The sequence below is a fragment of the Bos mutus genome, chromosome 20 (assembly GCF_027580195.1).
Source record: "Bos mutus isolate GX-2022 chromosome 20, NWIPB_WYAK_1.1, whole genome shotgun sequence".
Lineage (NCBI taxonomy): Eukaryota > Metazoa > Chordata > Mammalia > Artiodactyla > Bovidae > Bos > Bos mutus.
Window position 1 is genome coordinate 51298651 of NC_091636.1, and position 22029 is coordinate 51320679.

The 22029-nt window shown below is 37.7% G+C and overlaps 1 protein-coding gene across 1 annotated transcript in view; it reads left to right on the forward strand.

Annotated features, from left to right (window-relative positions):
- The first annotated feature begins 439 nt into the window (after nucleotides 1-439).
- The window catches only part of CDH12 (cadherin 12), a 119958-nt gene continuing 98368 nt past the window's right edge, over nucleotides 440-22029 (forward strand). The window contains exon 1 of the mRNA XM_005904450.2: nucleotides 440-546. The gene's annotated coding sequence lies outside the window, so the exon portion shown is untranslated. The remainder of the gene's footprint in view (nucleotides 547-22029) is intronic.

Here is a 22029-nt window from a genome sequence, read left to right on the forward strand (position 1 = left end):
AGCTTTAAGCCAACTTTTTCACTCTCCTCTTTCACTAAGAGAAGGCTCTTTAGTTCTTCTTCACTTTCTGCCATAAGGGTGGTGTCATCTGCATATCTGAGGTTATTGATATATTTCCTGGCAATCTTGATTCCAGCTTGTGCTTCCTCCATCCCAGCGTTTCTCATGATGTACTCTGCATATAAATTAAATAAGTAGGGTGACAATATACAGCCTTGACATACTCCTCATTTCCAGTAATAGCTAATATTGTTGCTCAACATTTTATATAATAGTTATAATAGTTGAGTTACTCTCAGTGTCTTCTTACACTCACAGATTAAAAGAATGCCAAAGTCCAAAGGAAAAAGGAGTCCAGATGATAAAAGACATACCCTTGAGCTCTCTACAACAAAGTTGCTAGAGTCATATTGTCTTATTTTCCAGGTGCATATGTTCTCCAAGTCAAGGCCACGGATGCTGATGACCCAACCTATGGAAACAGTGCCAGAGTCGTTTACAGCATTCTTCAGGGACAACCTTATTTCTCTATTGATCCCAAGACAGGTAAAATTTTTATTAGAGACAACATTATCACTGCCCTTTCAAATATTTAAACTTTAATTAAATCTTGGCATGGGAACTTGCCTCTTCTAACACCTCAATAAAGATTCAGTGTGCTGACTATCAAGCAAAGAAGATCAGATCTTACCTTGCTGCTACAGAGCTATTTCCTTCAAATAGAAACTGATATAAAAATAAATCTTTTTACACATATATGCCAAGTCCAAATTTGTTAGGAATTCTCTCTTAATTTACTTTAAATTTTCAAAAGGCTAGGAATATTTTTTGTTTGTTTGCTTCTTCTAGCTAAAATAGCTTTTTTTATTTCAGTTTTTATTGGTTGAGTTCAATTATATTCAATTTGGGGGCCAAATCAACTCAAGATTATGAAATTTCTATTCTCTTTATCAAGGGTTATGGATGGTGACTTTGGATAAATATAGATTTATGCTTCTACTAGGGGAAAGGAGAGGGCTGCCAAACTGGAAACCCCAAGATCACTATTTTTTCTGCTCTGTGTTTTTTAATTCAGTCTCATTTTTAAGTCAAACTGTTGAAATTCCAGTTTTCAAAGAAGAAATATTTTCAGTATAGGTACTGAGGAAACTTTGTGGTGTTTATTGTTGTTTACCTTTGGAAAGTTTGTATATTTGTAGAAAAAAAAGGAAAAATTGCTGATAAAAAGTTTAAGAAAGTTGTTTATGATGTTATGATGCTCCATAGGAATTAAGAAGGTTTGTACAATACGTCAAATGTATAGACAAATAATGAGATTATCAAAGATACTATCCATCCTTTTTTGAGATTGAAACATTATGGGTTATTTTTTTCTGATACAATTATGTTCGGAAAAATCTAACAGAAATAGAATTAAGAACATCACGTCCCTTAGATCACTTCAACCTTTGAGAAGCATTTCTCACAGACAGAGAGCATGAGAGATAGAGAAAAGAAGGTGTATAGACATGGTGAGAAGGAAAGTTTTTAGTATTAGGCTAAACTTACTGAGTTGTATGATTATAGAGAAGATGAGTTTATATACTCAGAATAAATGTGGCAGGAGAAAAATTAAATATTTAATATTGGCAAAATAACTATAGATGGAGGTAATGTCCCATGAAAAAAACACAAAATATGAAGATGAATTGAAGCATAAATCATGGGTGCAGAGTATAATTGCTCTGGTCAAATTAATACTGAACAGACAGTTATATGAATCAAATAGTTGCCTCCTCTTGACTTGTTCAATATCAAATTTAGATAAATTCTAATGTCTTCTGAAAGCATCATTTTACAGAAGAGTATATATATATATATATATATATATATATATATATATTCATCATAAGGCTTTTCTAATTGTGTATTTATATTTTTATATGAGGCCTTTTATTTAGAACTGAAGGTGAAACAATTCTGGCGTGAACTATGGAATAGATTTTTTGAAGCATTGATTTTCACTGGAGACAGAAGGCTTGATACTAACAATGCCCCAGACCACTAGACAGGAAAAGGGTGGATGGTGAAGCACTTCATTAATAGAATGATAACTAGTTCTTCATGCACAGAAACCATTAAGGAGACTTTTTGTCAAATTTATCACCTTGTGGTAGATCAGAATAAATCAAAAATCAAGGGTAATTGCAATTTCTCAGAAATAGCCTCCATTTGTTCCAGCCATATAGCTTCCTTTTATGATTCCTTTTGCTGTTGTGTAATAAAATGCATGAAAAACTAATACTATCTAAAAATTTACACATTTGACTATAGAAAACTGTTTAAAATAATTTCTAAGTAAAGAGCCTCATCAAAAATTCTGGTACCTAAATATTTATGAACAGATAAATATAATCATTTACTATTCATTTGGAATGATAAAAGTTTTACATTCTCATTGATATTGCTGTTTGACAAACATCTTTTGCATCTCTATCCAATATACAAATAAGGCCAGTTTATTTATAAATGATATAAATTGATGCATTCTATGAAATAAGTCCCCAAATGATAGTTCTTTTTAAAATTGGCTAATTTGGTAATTCTATGGCTTATCCGACTCCAGTACTTTTGCCTGGAAAATCCCGTGGACAGAGGAGCCTGGTAGGCTGCAGTCCATGGGGTCGCTAAGAGTCGGACACGACTGAGCGACTTCACTTTCACTTTTCACTTTCATGCATTGGAGAAGGAAATGGCAACCCACTCTAGTGTTCTTGCCTGGAAAATCCCAGGGACGTGGAAGCCTGGTGGGCTGCTTTCTATGGGGTCGCACAGAGTTGGACACGACTGAAGCGACTTAGCAGCAGTAGCAGCAGCATGGCTTACCTAAGAGATTGTTCACTGTGATTAACATTTGCATGCATTCATGTATATACCTCAAATGATTATTAAATATTTTTAAAAATCTAAAAGGTATATGGATTTATAAACATCAAATAATATTGATCCTTGTTATATTTAGCATATATTAAACACTAAAATATTTGTCATATTGATACACTTTTATATTATATACACTATAGGCTTAATATTTATTATATATTAGAAAATATGTATAATCTATAAAACAGTAAATGAGAGGCATTGTAATATTTTATTTGATGCATGAATTTGACAGGTTAAATGTTTCCATAGTATGGATAAATTATTTTATTTAGGAAAACAAATGTTATTATAAATAATTGATCTCATGACAATTTGCATTTATAATTCTTCTGAAGTATTTGAATTTTTCTCTAAATGATTTCAAAATCTAGTCTGAGTTGGATAACTAGATATTGCTATTTTGTGTATCATGTGGTGAAATGTTGATTTTTCTAAATAATCTCAGGTCTACCTGAGAAAGCATTATAAGACTATTTTAGCTCAACATATTCTAAAATTCATCAACTTTAAATTGTTTATCATGGTAACATATACATTAACAGAAAATTTACTATTTTAACCATTTAAGTGTACTATTCAGTGACATTATGAATGTTCACACTGTGTAAACATCACCACCAGCCATCTTTAGGAATTTGTTATCAATGTCTTTTTGTTTATGTGCACTGTCAGAAAGTGTCTTTGTAAGACTTTGCTATGTATTTAATGTGCATTTTGAGAAACCACATGAAAACAACTGAGTGAGAATGGGGTTGCAAGCCTGAGTTATTTTGTTTTTTCTTATACCCACTATCCAAAGATTTCATGCTCTGTGTTTCTGTCCTTGCTTCTGTTTGGGAAATTTGATAAAATACTGAGAGAACTGACACTTTCTCAAGACTTTTCCTCTTTCAGTTCCATTCGCACATTTTGTTGAGAGATTATTCTCTTTAAGCCTACTTCCTAAATAAATCCTCCTCCACCCTGACTGATATTTATGTTTTTCAGTCTTAAAAAATGCATTAGTGTTTTAAAGCCTCATACTAAAATTAAAGCATGTGTCAGACTTTATTTTGAATTAATTCTTTATATAAACTACAATATACATATTTACACTGTTTCATGACTTGAACATGCCTTTGATTTTAAATCAGAGAAAAGTCTTACAGGATTCAGACATTTCAGTCAGTGCTTGTGAAAAACAGATTTTTTTTTTTTTTACAAGAGTGAAATTGGAAATAGACAATTATTAAGATTAACCAGCATATGGTGTTACCTGTTTTGTAATAATTTGCATATGTACAGTAAATCACATGATTAAAAATATACTGCAGATAATGGTTTCCTTGTATTCTGCCTTGTCACACTTTATGAGAACTCTGTGTGAACTCTATTTGCCCTATTTTAGAAACCATGGAATGCACAAATCAGCAGATAGAAATAAGACTGTTTGGCCTTGAAAGGAAAATACTCCAGGGGTATGTCTTTAGGAAGTTGTGGAGCTGTTGTATAGAAGAGGAACTAGCTGTATTCTGTGCTGCACAAGAGTAAAAGGACTATCAGTGGCTGGCAGGCATTACAGGAAAAAGGATTTTGGTTTCATTAACAAAAAAAAAAAAAGATGTTAATACTTGTCCATAAATAAGAGGGACAAACACCTCAAGAGATGGTGAACTTCACATTACTGGAAGTGTTAAAGCAGGTAATGAGTGATAAGGTGCTAGATTTTAGTATTAATTCCTTGATACATATTTATCTATAACCAATGGCCTAGCAGGTTCTGTGTGCCAGGATTCTGAGATGAATCAAGTCGATCCTCAAATAGATCCCCATCTATCTGAAGGAGGTCATCACGTCCTCAGAAAATTACATTTGGGTTTCCTAGGATACAATTCTATGATACATAGTGTGACTCCTGGGCACTAGATATAGGCTGATAAGAGGGGAAATTTCCTTGTGAAAAAAAAAAAAAAAAAAAACTTTTTGGGAAGTGACTTCTAAATCTTAAAGAATAGTTAAGGCATGTTATAGATGCAAAGTTGGACCATACAAACTTCAAATTTTCTCCTCAATATAAGCTGATAACTCTTCTTATCCTCAAAATACATTATTGGCAACATTTTTTTTTTAATTATACACCTTATCTGTGTGGTCATGGACACCACATTTATAATAAAGTTGAAGAATAAGCTAGCTTTTAAAAAAATTCATTGCAGAAGCAATAGAAAACTAATTCAGTGTAGAATTTTGGATAGAATGACCAATACAGTCCTCTGAAGATGACTTTGATGACAGATATGAAAAAAGTAGAATAGCTAATTCATGGTTTGTTGTTATTTAGTTACCAAGTTGAACCCAACACTTTTGCAACCCCATGGACTCTAGCCTGCCAGGCTCCTCTGTCCATGGGATTTCCCAGGCAAGAATACTGGAGCGTGTTGCCATTTCCTTCTCCAGGGGATCTCCCGGACCCAGAACTCAAACCTGTGTCTCCTGCATTGACAGGCAGATTCTTTACCACTAAGGTACCTGGTCAATAAAGCAGAAACAGATGTTTATCTGGAACTCTATTGTTTATTTGATGATCCAGCAGATGTTCATAATTTGATCTCTGGTTCTTCTGCCTTTTCTAAAACCAGCTTGAACATCTGGAAGTTCATGATTCACATATTGCTGAAGCCTGGCTTGGAGAATTTTGAGCATTACTTTACCAGTGTGTGAGATGAGTGCAATTGTGTGGTACTTTAGCATTCTTTGGCATTGCCTTGCTTTGGGATTGGAATAAAAACTGACCTTTTCCAGTCCTGTGGCCACTGCTGAGTTTGCCAAATTTGCTGGCATATGGAGTGCAGCACTTTCACAGCATCATCTTTTAGGATTTGAAATAGCTCAACCGGAATTCCATCACCTCCATTAGCTTTATTCATAGTGATGCTTCCTAAGGCCCACTTGGCTTCACATTCCACGATGTCTGGCTCTAGGTGAATGATCACACCATCATAATTATCTAGGTCATGAAGATCTTTTTTGTATAGTTCTTCTGTGTATTCTTGCCACCTCTTCTTAATATCTTCAGCTTCTGTTAGGTCTATACCATTTCTGTCCTTTATTGAGCCCATCTTTGCATGAAAGTTTCCCTTGGTATCTCTAATTTTCTTGAAGAGACCTCTAGTCTTTCCCATTATATTGTATGTTCAAGCTGGTTTTACAAAAGGCACAGGAACTAGAGATCAACTTGCTATAATCCGCTGGATCATAGAGAAAGCAAGAGAGTTCCAGAAAAACATCTATTTCTGCTTATTGACTATGCCAAAGCCTTTGACTGTGTGGATCACAATAAACTGTGGAAAATTCTGAAAGAGATGGGAATACCAGACCACCTGACCTGCCTCTTGAGAAACCCGTATGCAATTCAGGAAGCAAGAGTTAGAACTGGACATGGAACAACAGACTGGTTCCAAAGAGGAAAAGGAGTACGTCAGGGCTGTACATATTCACCCTGCTTATTTAACTTATATGCAGACTGCATCATGAGAAACACTAGGATGGAGGAAGCACAAGCTGGAATCAAGATTGCCAGGAAAAATATCAATAACCTCAGATATGCAGATGACACCACCTTTATGGCAGAAAATGAAGAAGAACTAAAGAGCCTCTTGATGAAAGTGAAAGAGGAGAGTGAAAAAGTGGGCTTAAAGCTCAACATTCAGAAAACAAAGATCATGTCATCTGGTCCCATCACTTCATGGGAAATAGATGGGGAAACAGTGGAAACAGTGGCTGACTTTATTTTACTGGGCTCCAAAATCACTGCAGATGGTGACTGCAGCCATGAAATTAAAAGATGCTTACTCCTTGGAAGGAGAGTTATGACCAACCTAGACAGCATATTAAAAAGCAGAGACTACTTTGTCAACAAATGTCCATGTAGTCAAGGCTATGTTTTTTCCAGTAGTGACGTATGGATGTGAGAGTTGGACTATAAAGAAAGCTGAGTGCAGAAGAATTGATGCTTTTGAACTGTGGTGTTGGAGAACATTTTTGAGCATCCCTTGGACTGCAAGGAGATCCAATGAGTCCATCCTAAGGGGGATGAATCCTGGGTGTTCATTGGTAGGACTGATGTCGAAGCTGAAACTCAAATACTTTGGCCCCGTGATGCGAAGCGCTGACTCATTTGAAAAGACCCTGATGGTGGAAAGATTGAGGGCAGGAGAAGGGGATGACAGAGGATGAGATGGTTGGATGACATCACTGACTTGATGCACATGAGTTTGAGTGAACTCCGGGAGTTGGTGATGGACAGGGAGGCCTGGCGTGCTGCAGTTCATGGGGTCGCAAAGAGTCAGACACGACTGAGTGTCTGAACTGAACTGAACTGAAGTTACCTGGGAAGCCCTATTCATCTTGGAAAGAAATTTCCACCAGAGGGAAAGGATGTTGTAAGCTCTTCTGAACAAAAGAGGGAGTTGTAAAAGATAAGATCAGAGAGTTAAGTGAGAAAGTGAAGATTATCTGAGATCTTCAATCTGAGTGACCTGCACTGTCTCTGAGCATCTCCTGTAGGAAGGGTTCTACACTTCACACTCCTTCACACTCAGACCTCACCTTCCTGGCAGCTTTTTTTTTTTTTTGCCATGATCTTAGGTTTTTTATTTTATTTTAATTAAATTTGTTTATTTTAATTGGAGGCTAATTACTTTACAATTTTTTATTGATTTTGCCATACATCAACATGAATCCACCATGCGTGTACACATGTTCCCCATCCTGAACCCCCTCCCATCTCCCTCCCCATACCATCCCTCTGGGTAATCCCAGTGCACCAGCCCCGAGCATCCTGTATCATGCATCGAACCTAGACCTGTATTTCCTTTCACATATGATATTATACATGTTTCAATGACATTCTCCCAAATCATCCCACTCTCACCCTCTCCCACAGAGTCCATAAGACTGTTCTATACATCTGTGTCTTTTTTGCTGTCTCACATACAGGGTTATCATTACCATCTTTCTAAATTCCATATATATGTGTTAGTAAACTGTATTGGTGTTTTTCTTTCTGGCTTACTTCACTCTGTATAATAGGCTCCAGTTTCATCCACCTCATTAGACCTGATTCAAATGTCTTCTTTTTAATGGCTGAGTAATACCAGACACCTGACTTGCCTCTTGAGAAATCTATATGCAGGTCGGGAAGCAACAGTTAGAACTGGACATGGAAAAACAGACTGGTTCCAAAGAGGAAAAGGAGTACGTCAAGGCTGTGTATTGTCACCCTGCTTATTTAACTTATATGCAGAGTACATCATGAGAAACGCTGGGCTGGAAGAAACACAAGCTGGAATCAAGATTGCCAGGAGAAATATCAATAACCTCAGATATGCAGATGACACCACCCTTATGTCAGAAAGTGAAGAGGAACTAAAAAGTCTCTTGATGAAAGTGAAAGAGGAGAGTGAAAAAGTTGGCTTAAAGCTCAATATTCAGAAAACTAAGATCATGGCATCTGGTCCCATCACTTCATGGGAAATAGATTGGGAAACAGTGAATACAGTGTCAGACTTTATTTTTGTGGGCTCTAAACTCACTGCAGATAGTGGTTTCAGCCATGAAATTAAAAGACACTTATTCCTTGGAAGGAAAGTTATGACCAACCTAGATAGCATATTGAAAAGCAGAGACATTACTTTGCCAACAAAGGTCCGTCTAGTCAAGGCTATGGTTTTTCCAGTAGTCATATATGGATGTGAGAGTTGGACTGTGAAGAAAGCTGAGTGCCGAAGAATTGATGCTTTTGAACTGTGGTGTTGGAGAAGACTCTTGAGAGTTCCTTGGACTGCAATGAGATCCAACCGGTTCATCCTAAAGGAGATCAGTTCTGGGTGTTCTTTGGAAGGAATGATGCTAAAGCTGAAACTCCAGCACTTTGGCCACCTCATGTGAAGAGTTGACTCATTGGAAAAGACTCTGATGCTGGGAGGGATTAGGGGCAGGAGGAGAAGGGGACGACAGAGGATGAGATGGCTGGATGGCATCACTGACTCGATGGACGTGAGTCTGAGTGAACTCCGGGAGTTGGTGATGAACAGGGAGGCCTGGCATGCTGCGATTCATGGGGTCACAGAGTCAGACACGACTGAGTGACTGAACTGAACTGAATACTCCACTGTGTATATGTACTACAGCTTTCTTATCCATTCGTCTGCTGATGGACATCTAGGTTGCTTCCATGTCCTGGCTATTATAAACAGTGCTACGATGAACATTGGGATACACGTGTCCCTCCAATTCTGATTTCCTCGGTGTGTATGCCTAGCAGTGGGATTGCTGGGATGTATGGCAGTTCTATTTCCAGTTTTTTAAGGAATCTCCACACTGTTCTCCATAGTGGCTGTACTAGTTTGCATTCCCACCAACAGTGTAAGAGGGTTCCCTTTTCTCCACACCCTCCAGCATTTATTGTTTGTAGACTTTTGGACAGCAGCCATTCTGACTGGTGTGAAATGGTACCTCATTGTGATTGTGATTTGCATTTCTCTGATAATGATTTAATTTGAGCATCTTTTCATGTGTGTATGTCTTCTTTGGAGAAATGTCTTTTTAGTTCTTTGGCCCATTTTTTGATTGGGTCATTTATTTTTCTGGAATTGAGCTGGAGGAGTTGCTTGTATATTTTTGAGATTAGTTGTTTGTCAGTTGCTTCATTTGCTATTATTGTCTCCCATTCTGAAGGCTGTCTTTTCACCTTGCTTATAGTTTTTTTTGTTGTTGTTGTTGTGCAGAAGTTTTCTATTTTAATTAGGTCCCATTTGTTTATTTATGCTTTTATTTCCAATATTCTGGGAGGTGGGTCATAGAGGATCCTGTTGTGATTTATGTCGGAGAGTGTTTTACCTATGTTTTCCTCTAGGAGTTTTATAGTTTCTGGTCTTAAGTTTAGATCTTTAATCAATTTTGCATTTATTTTTGTGTATGGTGTTTGAAAATGTTCTAGTTTCATTCTTTTACAAGTGGTTGACCAGTTTTCCCAGCACCACTTGTTAAAGAGATTGTCTTTAATCCATTATATATTCTTGCCTCCTTTGTCAAAGATAAGGTTTCCATAGGTGGGTGAGTTTATCTCTGGGCTTTCTATTTTGTTCCATTGATCTATATTTCTGTCTTTGTGCCAGTACCATACAGTCTTGAAGACTGTGGCTTTGTAGTAGAGCCTGAAGTTCGGCAGCTTGATTCTTTCAGTTCCATTCTTCTTTCTCAAGATTGCTTTGGCTATTTGATGTTTTTTGTATTTCCATAAAAAATTGTGAAATTATTTGTTCTAGTTCTGTGAAAAATACCGTTGGTAGCTTGATAGGGATTGCACTGAATCTATAGATTGCTTTGGGTAGTATACTCATTTTCACTATATTGATTCTTCTGATCATGAACATGATCTATTTCTCCATCTATTAGTTTCCTCTTTGATTTCTTTCACCAGTTTTTATAGTTTTCTATATGCAGGTCTTTTGTTTCTTTAGGTAGATATATTCCTAAGTATTTTATTCTTTTCATTGCAATGGTGAATGGAATTGCTTCCTTAATTTCTCTTTCGATTTTCTCATTATTAGTGTATAGTAATGCAAGGGATTTCTGTGTGTTGATTTTATATCCTGCAACTTTACTATATTCACTGATTAGCTCTAGTAATTTTCTGATGGAGTCTTTAGGGTTTTCTATATAGAGGACCATGTCCTCTGCAAACAGTGAGAGTTTTACTTCTTTTCCAATCTGGATTCCTTTTATTTCTTTTTATTCTCTGATTGCTGTGGTCAAAACTTCCAAAACTATGTTGAATAGTAGTGGCAAAAGTGGGCACCCTTGTCTTGTTCCTGACTTTAGGGGAAATGCTTTCAATTTTTCACCATTGAGGATAATGTTTGCTGTGGGTTTGTCATATATAACTTTTATTATGTTGAGGTATGTTCCTCCTATTCCTGCTTTCTGGAGAGTTTTTTTAATCATAAATGGATGTTGAATTTTGTCAAAGGCTTTCTCTCCATCTATTGAGATAATCATACGGCTTTTATTTTTCAATTTGTTAATGTGGTGTATTACATTGATTGATTTGTGGATATTGAAGAATCTTTGCATCCCTGGGATAAAGTTCACTTGGTCATGATGTATGATTTTTTAATATGTTGTTGGATTCTGATTGCTAGAATTTTATTAAGGATTTTTGCATCTATGTTCATCAGTGATATTGGCCTGTAGTTTTCTTTTTTTTGTGGCATCTTTATCAGGTTTTGGTATTAGGGTGATGGTGGCCTCATAGAATGAGTTTGGAAGTTTACCTTCCTGTGCAATTTTCTGTAAGAGTTTGGGTAGGATAGGTGTTAGCTCTTCTCTAAATTTTTGGTAGAATTCAGCTATGAAGCCGTCTGGACCTGGGCTTTTGTTTGCTGGAATATTTCTGATTACAGTTTCAATTTCTGTGCTTGTGATGGGTCTGTTAAGATTTTCTATTTCTTCCTGGTTTGGTTTTGGAAAGTTGTACTTTTGTAATAATTTGTCCACTTATTCCATGTTGTCCATTTTATTGGCATACAATTGCTGATAATAGTCTCTTATGATCCTTTGTATTTCTGTGATTGTCTTTTGTGATCTCTCCATTTTCATTTCTAATTTTACTGATTTGATTTTTCTCCCTTTGTTTCTTGATGAGTCTGGCTAATGGTTTGTCAATTTTATTGATCCTTTCAAAGAACCAGCTTTTGAGTTCGTTGATTTTTGCTATGGTCTCTTTTGTTTCTTTTGCATTTATTTCTGCCCTAATTTTTAAGATTTCTTTCCTTCTACTAACCCTGGGGTTCTTCATTTCTTCCTTGTCTAGTTGCTTTAGGTGTAGAGTTAGGTTATTTATTTGACTTTTTTCTTGTTTCTTGAGGTATGCCTGTATTGCTATAAACCTTCCCCTTAGCACTGCTTTTACAGTGTCCCACAGGTTTTGGGTTGTTGTGTTTTCATTTCATTTGTTTCTATGCATATTTTAATTTCTTTTTTGATTTCTTCTGTGATTTGTTGGTTATTCAGCAGCATGATGTTCAGCCTCCATATGTTGGAATTTTTAATAGTTTTTCTCCTTTAATTGAGATCTAATCTTACTGCATTGTGGTCAGAAAAGATGCTTGGAATGATTTCAATTTTTTTGAATTTACCAAGGCTAGATTTATGTCCCTGGATGTGATCTGTCCTAGAGAAGGTTCCGTGTGCTCTTGAGAAAAAGGTGAAATTCATTGTTTTGGGGTGAAATGTCCTATAGATATGAATTAGGTCTAACTGGTCTATTGTAGCATTTAAAGTTTGTGTTTCCTAGTTAATTTTCTGTTTAGTTGATCTATCCATAGGTATGAGTGGGATATTAAAGTCTCCCACTATTATTGTGTTATTGTTAATTTCCCCTTTCATACTTGTTAGCATTTGTCCTACATATTACAGTGCTCCTATGTCACGTGCATATATATTTATAATTGTTTCATCTTCTTCTTGGATTGATCCTTTGATCATTATGTAGTATCCTTCTTTGTCTCTTTCCACAGCCTTTGTTTTAAACTGTATTTTATCTGATATGAATATTGCTACTCCTGCTTTCTTTTGGTCTGTATTTGTGTGGAGTGTCTTTTTCCAGCCCTTTACTTTCAGTCTGTATGTGTCCCTTGTTTTGAGGTGAGTCTCTTGTAGACAACATATATAGGAGTCTTATTTTTGTATCCATTCATACAGTCTTTGTCTTTTGGTTGGGGCATTCAACCCATTTATGTTTAAGGTAATTATTGATAAGTATGATCCTGTTGCCATTTACTTTATTATTTTGGGTTTGAGTTTATACACCCTTTTTGTGTTTCTTATCTAGAGAAGATCCTTTAGCATTTGTTGGAGAGTTGGTTTAGTGGTGCTGAATTCTCTCAGCTTTTGCTTGTCTGTAAAGCTTTTTATTTCTCCTTCGTATTTGAATGAGATCCTTGCTGTGTACAGTAATCTGGGCTGTAGGTTATTTTCTTTCATCACTTGAAGTATGTCTTGCCATTCCCTCCTGGTCTGAAGAGTTTCTGTTGAAAGATCAGCTGTTATCCTTATGGGAATCCCCTTGGGTATTATTTGTTGTTTTTCCCTTGCTGCTTTTAATATTTGTTCTTTGTGTTTGATCTTTGTTAATTTGATTAATATGTGTCTTGGGATGTTTCGCCTTGGGTTTATCCTATTTGGGACTCTCTGAATTTCTTGGACTTGGGTGATAATTTCCTTCCCCATTTTAGGGAAGTTTTCAACTATTATCTCAAGTATTTTCTCATGGTCTTTCTTTTTGTCTTCTTCTTCTGGGACTCCTTTGATTCGAATGTTGGGGTGTTTAACATTGTCCCAGAGGTCTCTGAGATTGTCCTCATTTCAATTCGTTTTTCTTTTTTCCTCTCTGATTCATTTGTTTCTACCATTATATCTTCTACCTCACTAATCCTATCTTATGCCTTTGTTATTCTAGTATTTTTTTCCCTCCAGAGTGTTTTTGATATCATTTATTGCATTATTCATTATATATTGAGTTTTTTTTATTTCTTCTAGGTCCTTATTAAACCTTTCTTGGATCTTCTCAACCCTTGTCTCCAGGCTATTTATCTGTGATTCCATTTTGTTTTCAAGATTTTGGATCATTTTCACTATCATTATTTGTAATTCTTTATCAGGTAGATTCTCTATCTCTTCCTCATTTGTTTAGTTTGATGGGGATTTATCCTGTTCCTTTACCTGCTGGGTATGCCTCTGTCTCTTCATCTTGTTTCTATTTCTGTGTTTGGGGTGTCCTTTCTGTATTCTGGCAGTTTGTGGAGTTCTCTTTATTGTGGAGTTTCCTTGCTGTGGGTGGGGTTGTATGGTTGGCTTATCAAGGTTTCCTGGTTAGGGAAGCTTGTGTCCGTGTTCTAGTGGGTGGGGCTAGATTTCTTCTCTCTGGAGTGCAATGAAGTGTCCAGTAATGAGTTATGAGATGTCAGTGGGTTTGGAGTGACTTTGAGCAGCCTGTATATTGAAGGTCAGGGCTATGTTCCTGTGTTGCTGGAGAATTTGTGTGGTATGTCTTGCTCTGGAACTTGTTGGCTCTTGGGTGGTGCTTGGTTTCAGTGTAGGTATGGAGGCGTTTGATGAGCTCCTGTCGATTAATGTTCCCTGGAGTCAGGAGTTCTCTGGTGTTCTCAGGATTTGGACTTAAGTCTCCTGCTTCTGGTTTTCAGTCTTATTTTTACAGTAGCCTCAAGACTTCTCCATCTATACAGCACCGTTGATAAAACATCTAGGTTAAAGATGAAAAGTTTCTCCACAGTGAGGGACACCCAGAGAGGTTCACAGAGTTACATGGAGAAGAGAAGGAGGAGGAGGGAGATAGAGGTGACTAGGATGAGACGAGGTGGAATCAAAAGAGGAGAGAGCAAGCTAGCCAGTGATCACTTCCTTATGTGTGCTCCACAGTCTGGACTGCTCAGAGATGTTTATGGAGTTATACAGGGAAGAGAAGAGGGAGGAAGGAGGCAGAGGTGGCCAGGAGGATAAAGGGGGGGAATCAAAAGGAGCGACAGATCCAGCCAGTAATCAGTTCCCTAAGTGTTATCCACCGTCCAGAACACACAAAGAGATTTACAGAGAAGAAGATATGTGTAGAGAAGAGAAGGGGGAGGGAGGAGATAGGAGCGACCTGGTGGAGAAAAAGGAGAGGCCAAAGGGGGGCGGGGGGGGAGAGTAGTCAAGTCAGTAATCTCACTCCCAAGTAAAAATGGGTACTGAAGATTTGAAGATTGGTTTCTTAAAGGTACAAAATTGATACTAAATACCAAAAAGCAAAGATTAAAAATCTAGAGGTTGGATTTCAAAATTATATTATTAAAGAAAAAGAGAAAATAAAAATGATTATAATATATATATGAAGTTTGCTTTAAAAAATAGGATCTTTTTTTTTTTTTTTTGCAAAGTAATAGTAGGTTATAAAAATGAAAAAGGAGTAACAGAGGACTTAAAAAAAAAAAAAAACATTTAATTTAAAGAATGATAGTAAAAATAGTAAAAATATATCTAGGACTTTCTCTGGTGTTGTTGTGGGCAGTGTGGTATCAGTTCATTTTTGGATAGTTCCTTGATGCAGCTTATATTTCTCAAAATCTGTAGGCCCCTTCCTATGTAGTCAGTACTATCTACAGGGTTTTAATGTATTGCACCTGTCACTTCCAAGGAGGGTCCCTCTGTTTTAGCTTCTGTTTGCTGGTCTCTTCAGTGTCTAATTTCCTCCCTGGCACAAGGGGGCGGTGATGGACACTTTTTTCGACTCACTTGTTCAGTTGTGCTTTGGGGAGGGAGGGAAGCTGCAAACAAATAACACTGGCATGTACCCGCAGTGTCTCAGCCACACTGGTTTGCCCCTGCTCACGGCGTGTGTGCTTTCCCTGTCTACACTGCTTAGGCTCTAGGTTGTTCTGCTGGGAACTGTCTGAGGCAGGGCCTGGGTTGTATGCACTTCCCAGGTCTAAGCCTCTCAGGTTCAGATATTCAGGTAGTCCTCAGAGGCACAGACTTGGGTGGGCCTGCATTTTGTGCTCTTCCCAGGTCCGAGCAGCTCAGGTGACCAGGTGTTTGGCGAGCACGGTGGCTGCAACTTATCGCTTCCCCCATCCCTGCAGCTCGGTTTTCTTGGTGTACAACCGGCGCACCTTCTCAGGCAAATGTTGACTGTCCAGAATCCCAAGAAGTCTTGGTTAGCAACAAAGCCTGCTTGCAGTTTGGTAGATGATGCCTCTCTGGGGCCACGATTGCCCCCTTCCGGCTCTGGCTGCCTTCGCCTGCCTGTCACTGGAGGGGGATGGGTGGTCTGTAGCCAGCTAGCTCTCCTCAGTCTTTTGTTCTGTGAGCTGGCCTGACTGTGCCTTAGGTTAGGGCTTTTCAAGTAGCTCTAGTCAGTCCTTTGTACTGTGAGTGGGCCTGGCTGTGTCTTAGGTAGGGCTTTTTGCGTGGTAGTTATCCAACAGTCTGGTTTGCTAAACCATGTTAGTTCCCTCAGATTGCCCTCGGGGCATTGAGGCCCAGTCTTTACTCTAAGTAAGCAATGCAGCCCTTGCCTCTCTGCCCAGCCCAGACTTGCTAGTGGTGAATGCAGGCATCTGCGCTGCTTCTTGGCTGGGGGAGTTACTGTTGGGCACATAATCTGTGGGTTTTAATTATTTATTTATTTTTCCTCCTGGTTATGTTGCCCTCTGTGGTTCCAAGGCTCGCCACAGACTGGGCAGTGAGAGCGTTTCCTGGTGTTTGGAAACTTCTCTCTTTTTTAAGACTCCCCTCTGGGGATGGAGCTCCGTCCCTACCTCTTTTGTCTCTCTTTTTATCTTTTATATTTTTTCCTACTTCCTTTTGAAGACAATGGGCTGCTTTTCTGGGTGCCTGATGTCCTCTGCTGACATTCAGAAGTTGTTTTGTGGAATTTTCTCAGTGTTCAAATGTTCTTTTGATGAATTTGTGGGGGAGAAAGTGATCTCCCCATCCTATTCCTCTGCCATCTTAGGACCGCCTCCCTGGCTGCACTTTTAAGAACAGAGTGGTGATCCAGGTCTCCTCTGGACTCTAATCCCCAGAGAATGGAGAATGCAGCCTTTCATCTATTGTTCATTCTGTCTTTTTTATCTATCTATATCTATTTATCCATCCATCAATCCACATAATCTATCTGAGGACTCCAGGAGTTGGTGATGGACAGGGAGGCCTGGCATGCTGTGGTTCACGGGGTCACAAAGAGTCGGACATGAATGAGCGACTGAAATGAACTGAATTAGCATATAATGTTGTGTAAATATTAGGTCTACAATGTATTGATTTGATACATTTGTATATTGGAAAATGATCACCACCATTGTGTTAGCCACACCTCCATCATGTCACAAGTTACCTTTTTCTTTATGTGATGAGAATTTATAAGAGCTATCTTAGCAAGTGTTCAGTATATGATGTAGTAATACTAACTGAAAGCACCATGATATATATTATATTCCAAGAACTTATCCATTTTATAACTGTAAGCTTGTGCCATTTGACCAGAATCTCCCAATTTCCTTCACCTCACAGCCCTTGGTAACCACTGTCCTACTCTCTGTTTCTGTAAGTTTAGCTTTTTAGAGTCTAGGTATAAATTATATTGTAGCATATTTATCTTTCTCTGTCTGACTAATTTCACATAACATAATGTAAGTTTCTCCTATGTTGTTGCAAATGGCAGGATTTTCTTTTTCATTCTCATGACTGAATTATTGAATTATATTCCATTTTATCACATCTTATTTATTCAGTGATCTGTTGATGGACACTTCTGTTGTTTTCATATCTTGGCTATTATGGATAATACAGCAATGAACATGGGGTGAGAGATTTTATTTTCACTTCCTCTTAATATATACTTAGATGTGAAGAATTGTTGAACATATAGTAGCTCTATTTAAAAAAAAATTTTTTTTAAGGAAACTCCATACTATTTCCTAGTGTTGTTCTTGTTCCTTAGTTGCTAAGTCATGTATGACTCTGTGACCCTATGGACTGTTCAGTTCAGTTCAGTTCAGTCGCTCAGTCGTGTCCGACTCTTTGCGACCCCATGAATCGCAGCATGCCAGGCCTCCCTGTCCATCGCCAACTCTCGGAGTTCACTTAGACTCACATTCATCGAGTCAGTCATGCCATCAAGCCATCTCATCCTCTGTCGTCCCCTTCTCTTCCTGCCCCCAATCCCTCCCAGCATCAGAGTCTTTTCCAATGAGTTAACTCTTCACATGAGGTGGCCAAAGTACTGGAGTTTCAGCTTTAGCATCATTCCCTCCAAAGAAATCCCAGGGCTGATCTCCTTCATAATAGTCTGGTTGGATCTCATTGCAGTCCAAGGGACTCTCAAGAGTCTTCTCCAACACCACAGTTCAAAAGCATCAATTCTTCGGTGCTCAGCCTTCTTCACAGTCCAACTCTCACATCCATCCATGACCACAGGAAAAACCATAGCCTTGACTAGACGGACCTTTGTTGGCAAAGTAATATCTCTGCTTTTCAATATGCTATCTAGGTTGGTCATAACTTTCCTTCCAAGGAGTAAGCGTCTTTTAATTTCATGGCTGCAGTCACCATCTGCAGTGATTTTGGAGCCCCCCCAAAATAAAGTCTGACACTGTTTCCACTGTTTCCCCATCTATTTCCCATGAAGTGATGGGACTGGATGTCATGATCTTCGTTTTCTGAATGTTGAGCTTTAAGCCAACTTCTTTGCTTTCCACTTTCACTTTCATCAAGAGGCTTTTTAGTTCCTCTGTCTTCCAGAAATTGCTCATAATCATGTCCATTGAGCAAGTGATTCCATCCAGCCATCTCATCCTCTGTCACCGCCTTCTCCTCTTGCCCTTAATCTTTCCCAGCATCAGGGTCTTTTCCAATAAGTTGGCTCTTCACATCAGGTGGCCAAGTATTAGAGCTTCAGCTTTAGCATCAATCCTTCCAGTGAATATTCAGGATTGATTTCCTTTAGGACTGACTGGTTTGAGCGTCATGCTGTCCAAGGGACTCTCAAGAGTCTTCTCTAACACCACAGTTCAAAAGCATCAAGTCTTCGGTGCTCAGGCTTCTTTAAGGTCCAACTCTCACATCCATACATGACTACTGGAAAAACCATAGCTTTAACTAGACGGACCTTTGTGGGCAAACTGATGTCTCTGCTTTCTAATACACTGTCTAGGTTTGTTATAGCTTTTCTTCCAAGGAGCAAGTGTCTTTTAATTTTGTGGCTGAAGTCACTATCCACAGTCATTTTGAAGCCCAATAAAATAAAATAAAATATGTCACTATTTCCACTTTTCCCCCATCTATATGCAACAAAGTGATGGAACTGGATGCTACATCCCTACCAACAGTGCACAGGGTCCTCTTTACTCAACATTATTGCCAATACTTGTTATTTCTTCTTCTTGACTTATTGTTAACAGCCATTCTAAAATCCTAAGGTTATGTCTCATTGTGGTTTTGATAATTGTACATTTCCCTGATGAATACTGATGTCAAGCACCTTTTCATGTAACTATTGGACACTTGTATTACTTCTATGGAAAAATTTCTATTCCGTTTCTTTGTGCATTTTTTAAACTAGATTTTTGGTTTGTTTGTTAATGAGTTGCATAAGTTCTTTTCTATTATGGGTATTAAGTCCTTATCAGATATATGGTTTACAGGCAGCTTTTCCCATACCATAGACTGCCTTTTCATTTTTGTTGATTACTCCTTTTGCTATGCAGAAGCTTTTTAGTTTAATGTAGTCCTACTTGTTGATTTTCAAGATGCTTTCCCAGAGGGTTTATTTATCTTTGAAAACTATTATCTCATTTATCTCCCTATCTGTGGTCTTATTTTATGCCATCTCTCTCAACAGTGGTATGCTGCAGTCACATTGACCTCCAAGTGCTTTTCTTGTAAGCTTTGAGGAAGTAATGCTCTCCTTTCCATCACTAGGATACTCCTCCCTGTGTTCTTTCTAAGTCTACCTCTTCCATTTCTCTAGAATTGCAGCTCTAAACTCTTTCCTCACAGAGGACATTTTTGATACTACCTTCAAAAGCACTTGCGTTCACTTTCCTCATAACACCAATCATCATCTGAAATTAGCTTAATCATTTAATAGCTTCTTTATGGGCTTTGCACCACTCCACAGGAACACATACCCATTAAATGCACAGTTCATGAAGGGACCTTGTAAGAGACTCTATCAATTATTTTCCCAGATGAAAAAAGATGATACCCAGTTGGGCAATTTGAAATTAGTTTAATAAAAGGACTCTTTATGGGACGTGTGAGCAGATTGTAAGGAAACCATAAAAGATAAGGCAGTATCTGGAGAAGACATAAGAAGGGGCTTCAGTTTCCACACTGGAGTAGAGAAATGAGGGGATGGGGATAGAGACAGGCAAACCATGGCAGGAGAGAGTGTGGAATGTGGGGAATTTATGGAAAGAAAAGCCCAAATTCATCATCTGTCTACTAACCAATCTTGCATATTGGCTAAGGCAACCAGAAGCCAGAGAGGAGAAAGAAGTCTAGAAAAGTATACAAATTTGGAGAAGCAGATGGAAACATGTTTGCCACTGTACCCTTAAATCTAGTAACAGTGCCTGAATGAAATGTATATTTTAGTAAATGTGTTTACTAACTCTATGGTCCCATGTTTAAATCCTATAGTTCAACAGCCACTTCAAGAAATAACTCAGATCAAACCAAATACCCAATATTTTATGATTTTTTCAAATATAGTAGAACATTATTTTCACCTCAAAAAGTTGACATCAGAGTCAGTCAGTCAGTTCAGCCACTCAGTCATGTCCGACTCTTTGCGACCCCATGAACTGCAGCACGCCAGGCTTCCCTGTCCATCACAAACTCCCAGAGCTTGCTCAAACTCATGTCCGTCAAGTCAGTGATGACATCCAACCCTCTCATCCTCTGTTCTCTCCTTCTTCTCTTGCCTTCAGTATTTCCCAGCATCAGGGTCTTTTCAAATGAGTCAATTCTTCGCATCAGGTGGCCAAAGTATTGGAGTTTCAGCTTCAGCATCAGTCCTTCCAATGAATATTCAGGACTGATTTCCTTGAGGATTTGGTTTAATCTCCTTGCAGTCCAAGGGACTCTCAAGAGTCTTCTCTAATACCACAATTCAAAAGCATCAATTTTGATAACATCAGAGTTATCAAATCCAATTTTATCTAACCCAATTTTATGAAATACACCCAGATTCACCAAAATTGAGAGGCTTGAATACAACAGGAGGGTGATTGTAAAGGGAGAATATATCCCCTGATAGGCTAATATTATTTAATATATAAATTTAAGGGTATAACACTCTCAACCATGTATTTCCATTTATATTGGCAGAAATAAATCAATTTTTTCATTCTTGCTATTACCCTAATTATCGTGATTGTATATGTTGGAAAGTTCATCAGGTACAAGACACTCATACTAGGATTCAATGTACATGTGCCTAAAAAGTAGGGATTGATTATAAATTAATGAATTTATTTATTTATTATTTAAATTAATTTTTTATTCTTAAATTAATTACAATATGTGGTATCATTACTGTGGAGTTTATATGGAGTATTTATTGTTGTTTTTGCTTAGTCACTAAGTCATGTCCCACTCTTTGCAACCCCATGGACTGTAGCCTGCCAGGCTTCTCTGTCCATGGATATCTCTAGGCAAGAATACTGGAGTGGGTTGCTATTTCTTTCTCCTAGGAATCTTCCTAACCCAGGTATCAAATCTGTGTCTCCTGCATTGGCAGTTGGATTCTTTACCATTGAGCGACTAGGGAAGGGAAGTCCATTGTGATATTGGAAATTGTCATACTAGAAATGACGTGAGAAAAATTTAAAAATATACGTATGTTCTTACTTGAAACAAATTGAGTAAACACAAAGCTTATCATCAAGAGGAAACTATAGCATGAATGTGAATTAAAGTCAGGCAGTTATTTAGAAAATATAAGTATTGCAAGGCAGACAGAAGTCATATAGCTTAAAGGCTTGCAGGACCAAGCCAAGATGTAGAGATGAAGGATCTTAGTTAAGACCATTGGAAATGAAACATCAGAAATCCAAGCTGAAGAATGGACAAACAGATTGAAATAATAGTAAGTGAATAGCAGAGCATAAATGAAACAGCAGGAGGAAAAATGGAATTTGCCTTTTTTTGCAACTTTTTCCTGCCAAGGGCTAGAAGAACACTCAGATTGTAGTTAAATCTAAATTAGCAAAAGAACAGCATTAGATAAGTACAGAAGAATTAGGGATATGTATTCAGTTTATGATTTGGATTCTATATTTTGTGTTGACAACTTAAATTTATTATTCATATAAGCTTTATTATTTAAGAAATAGCAATACTAAACACACATGCATTTAAGACAAATTATCTGCAATCCCCCCTTAAAATTATTGGGTATATATTAGTGTTTGTTATAAAATTCATTTAATAAACCCAGAAGGTTTTAATTTTTTCACTATGAAAACATATAAACAGAGTTCTACACTTGGACATAAG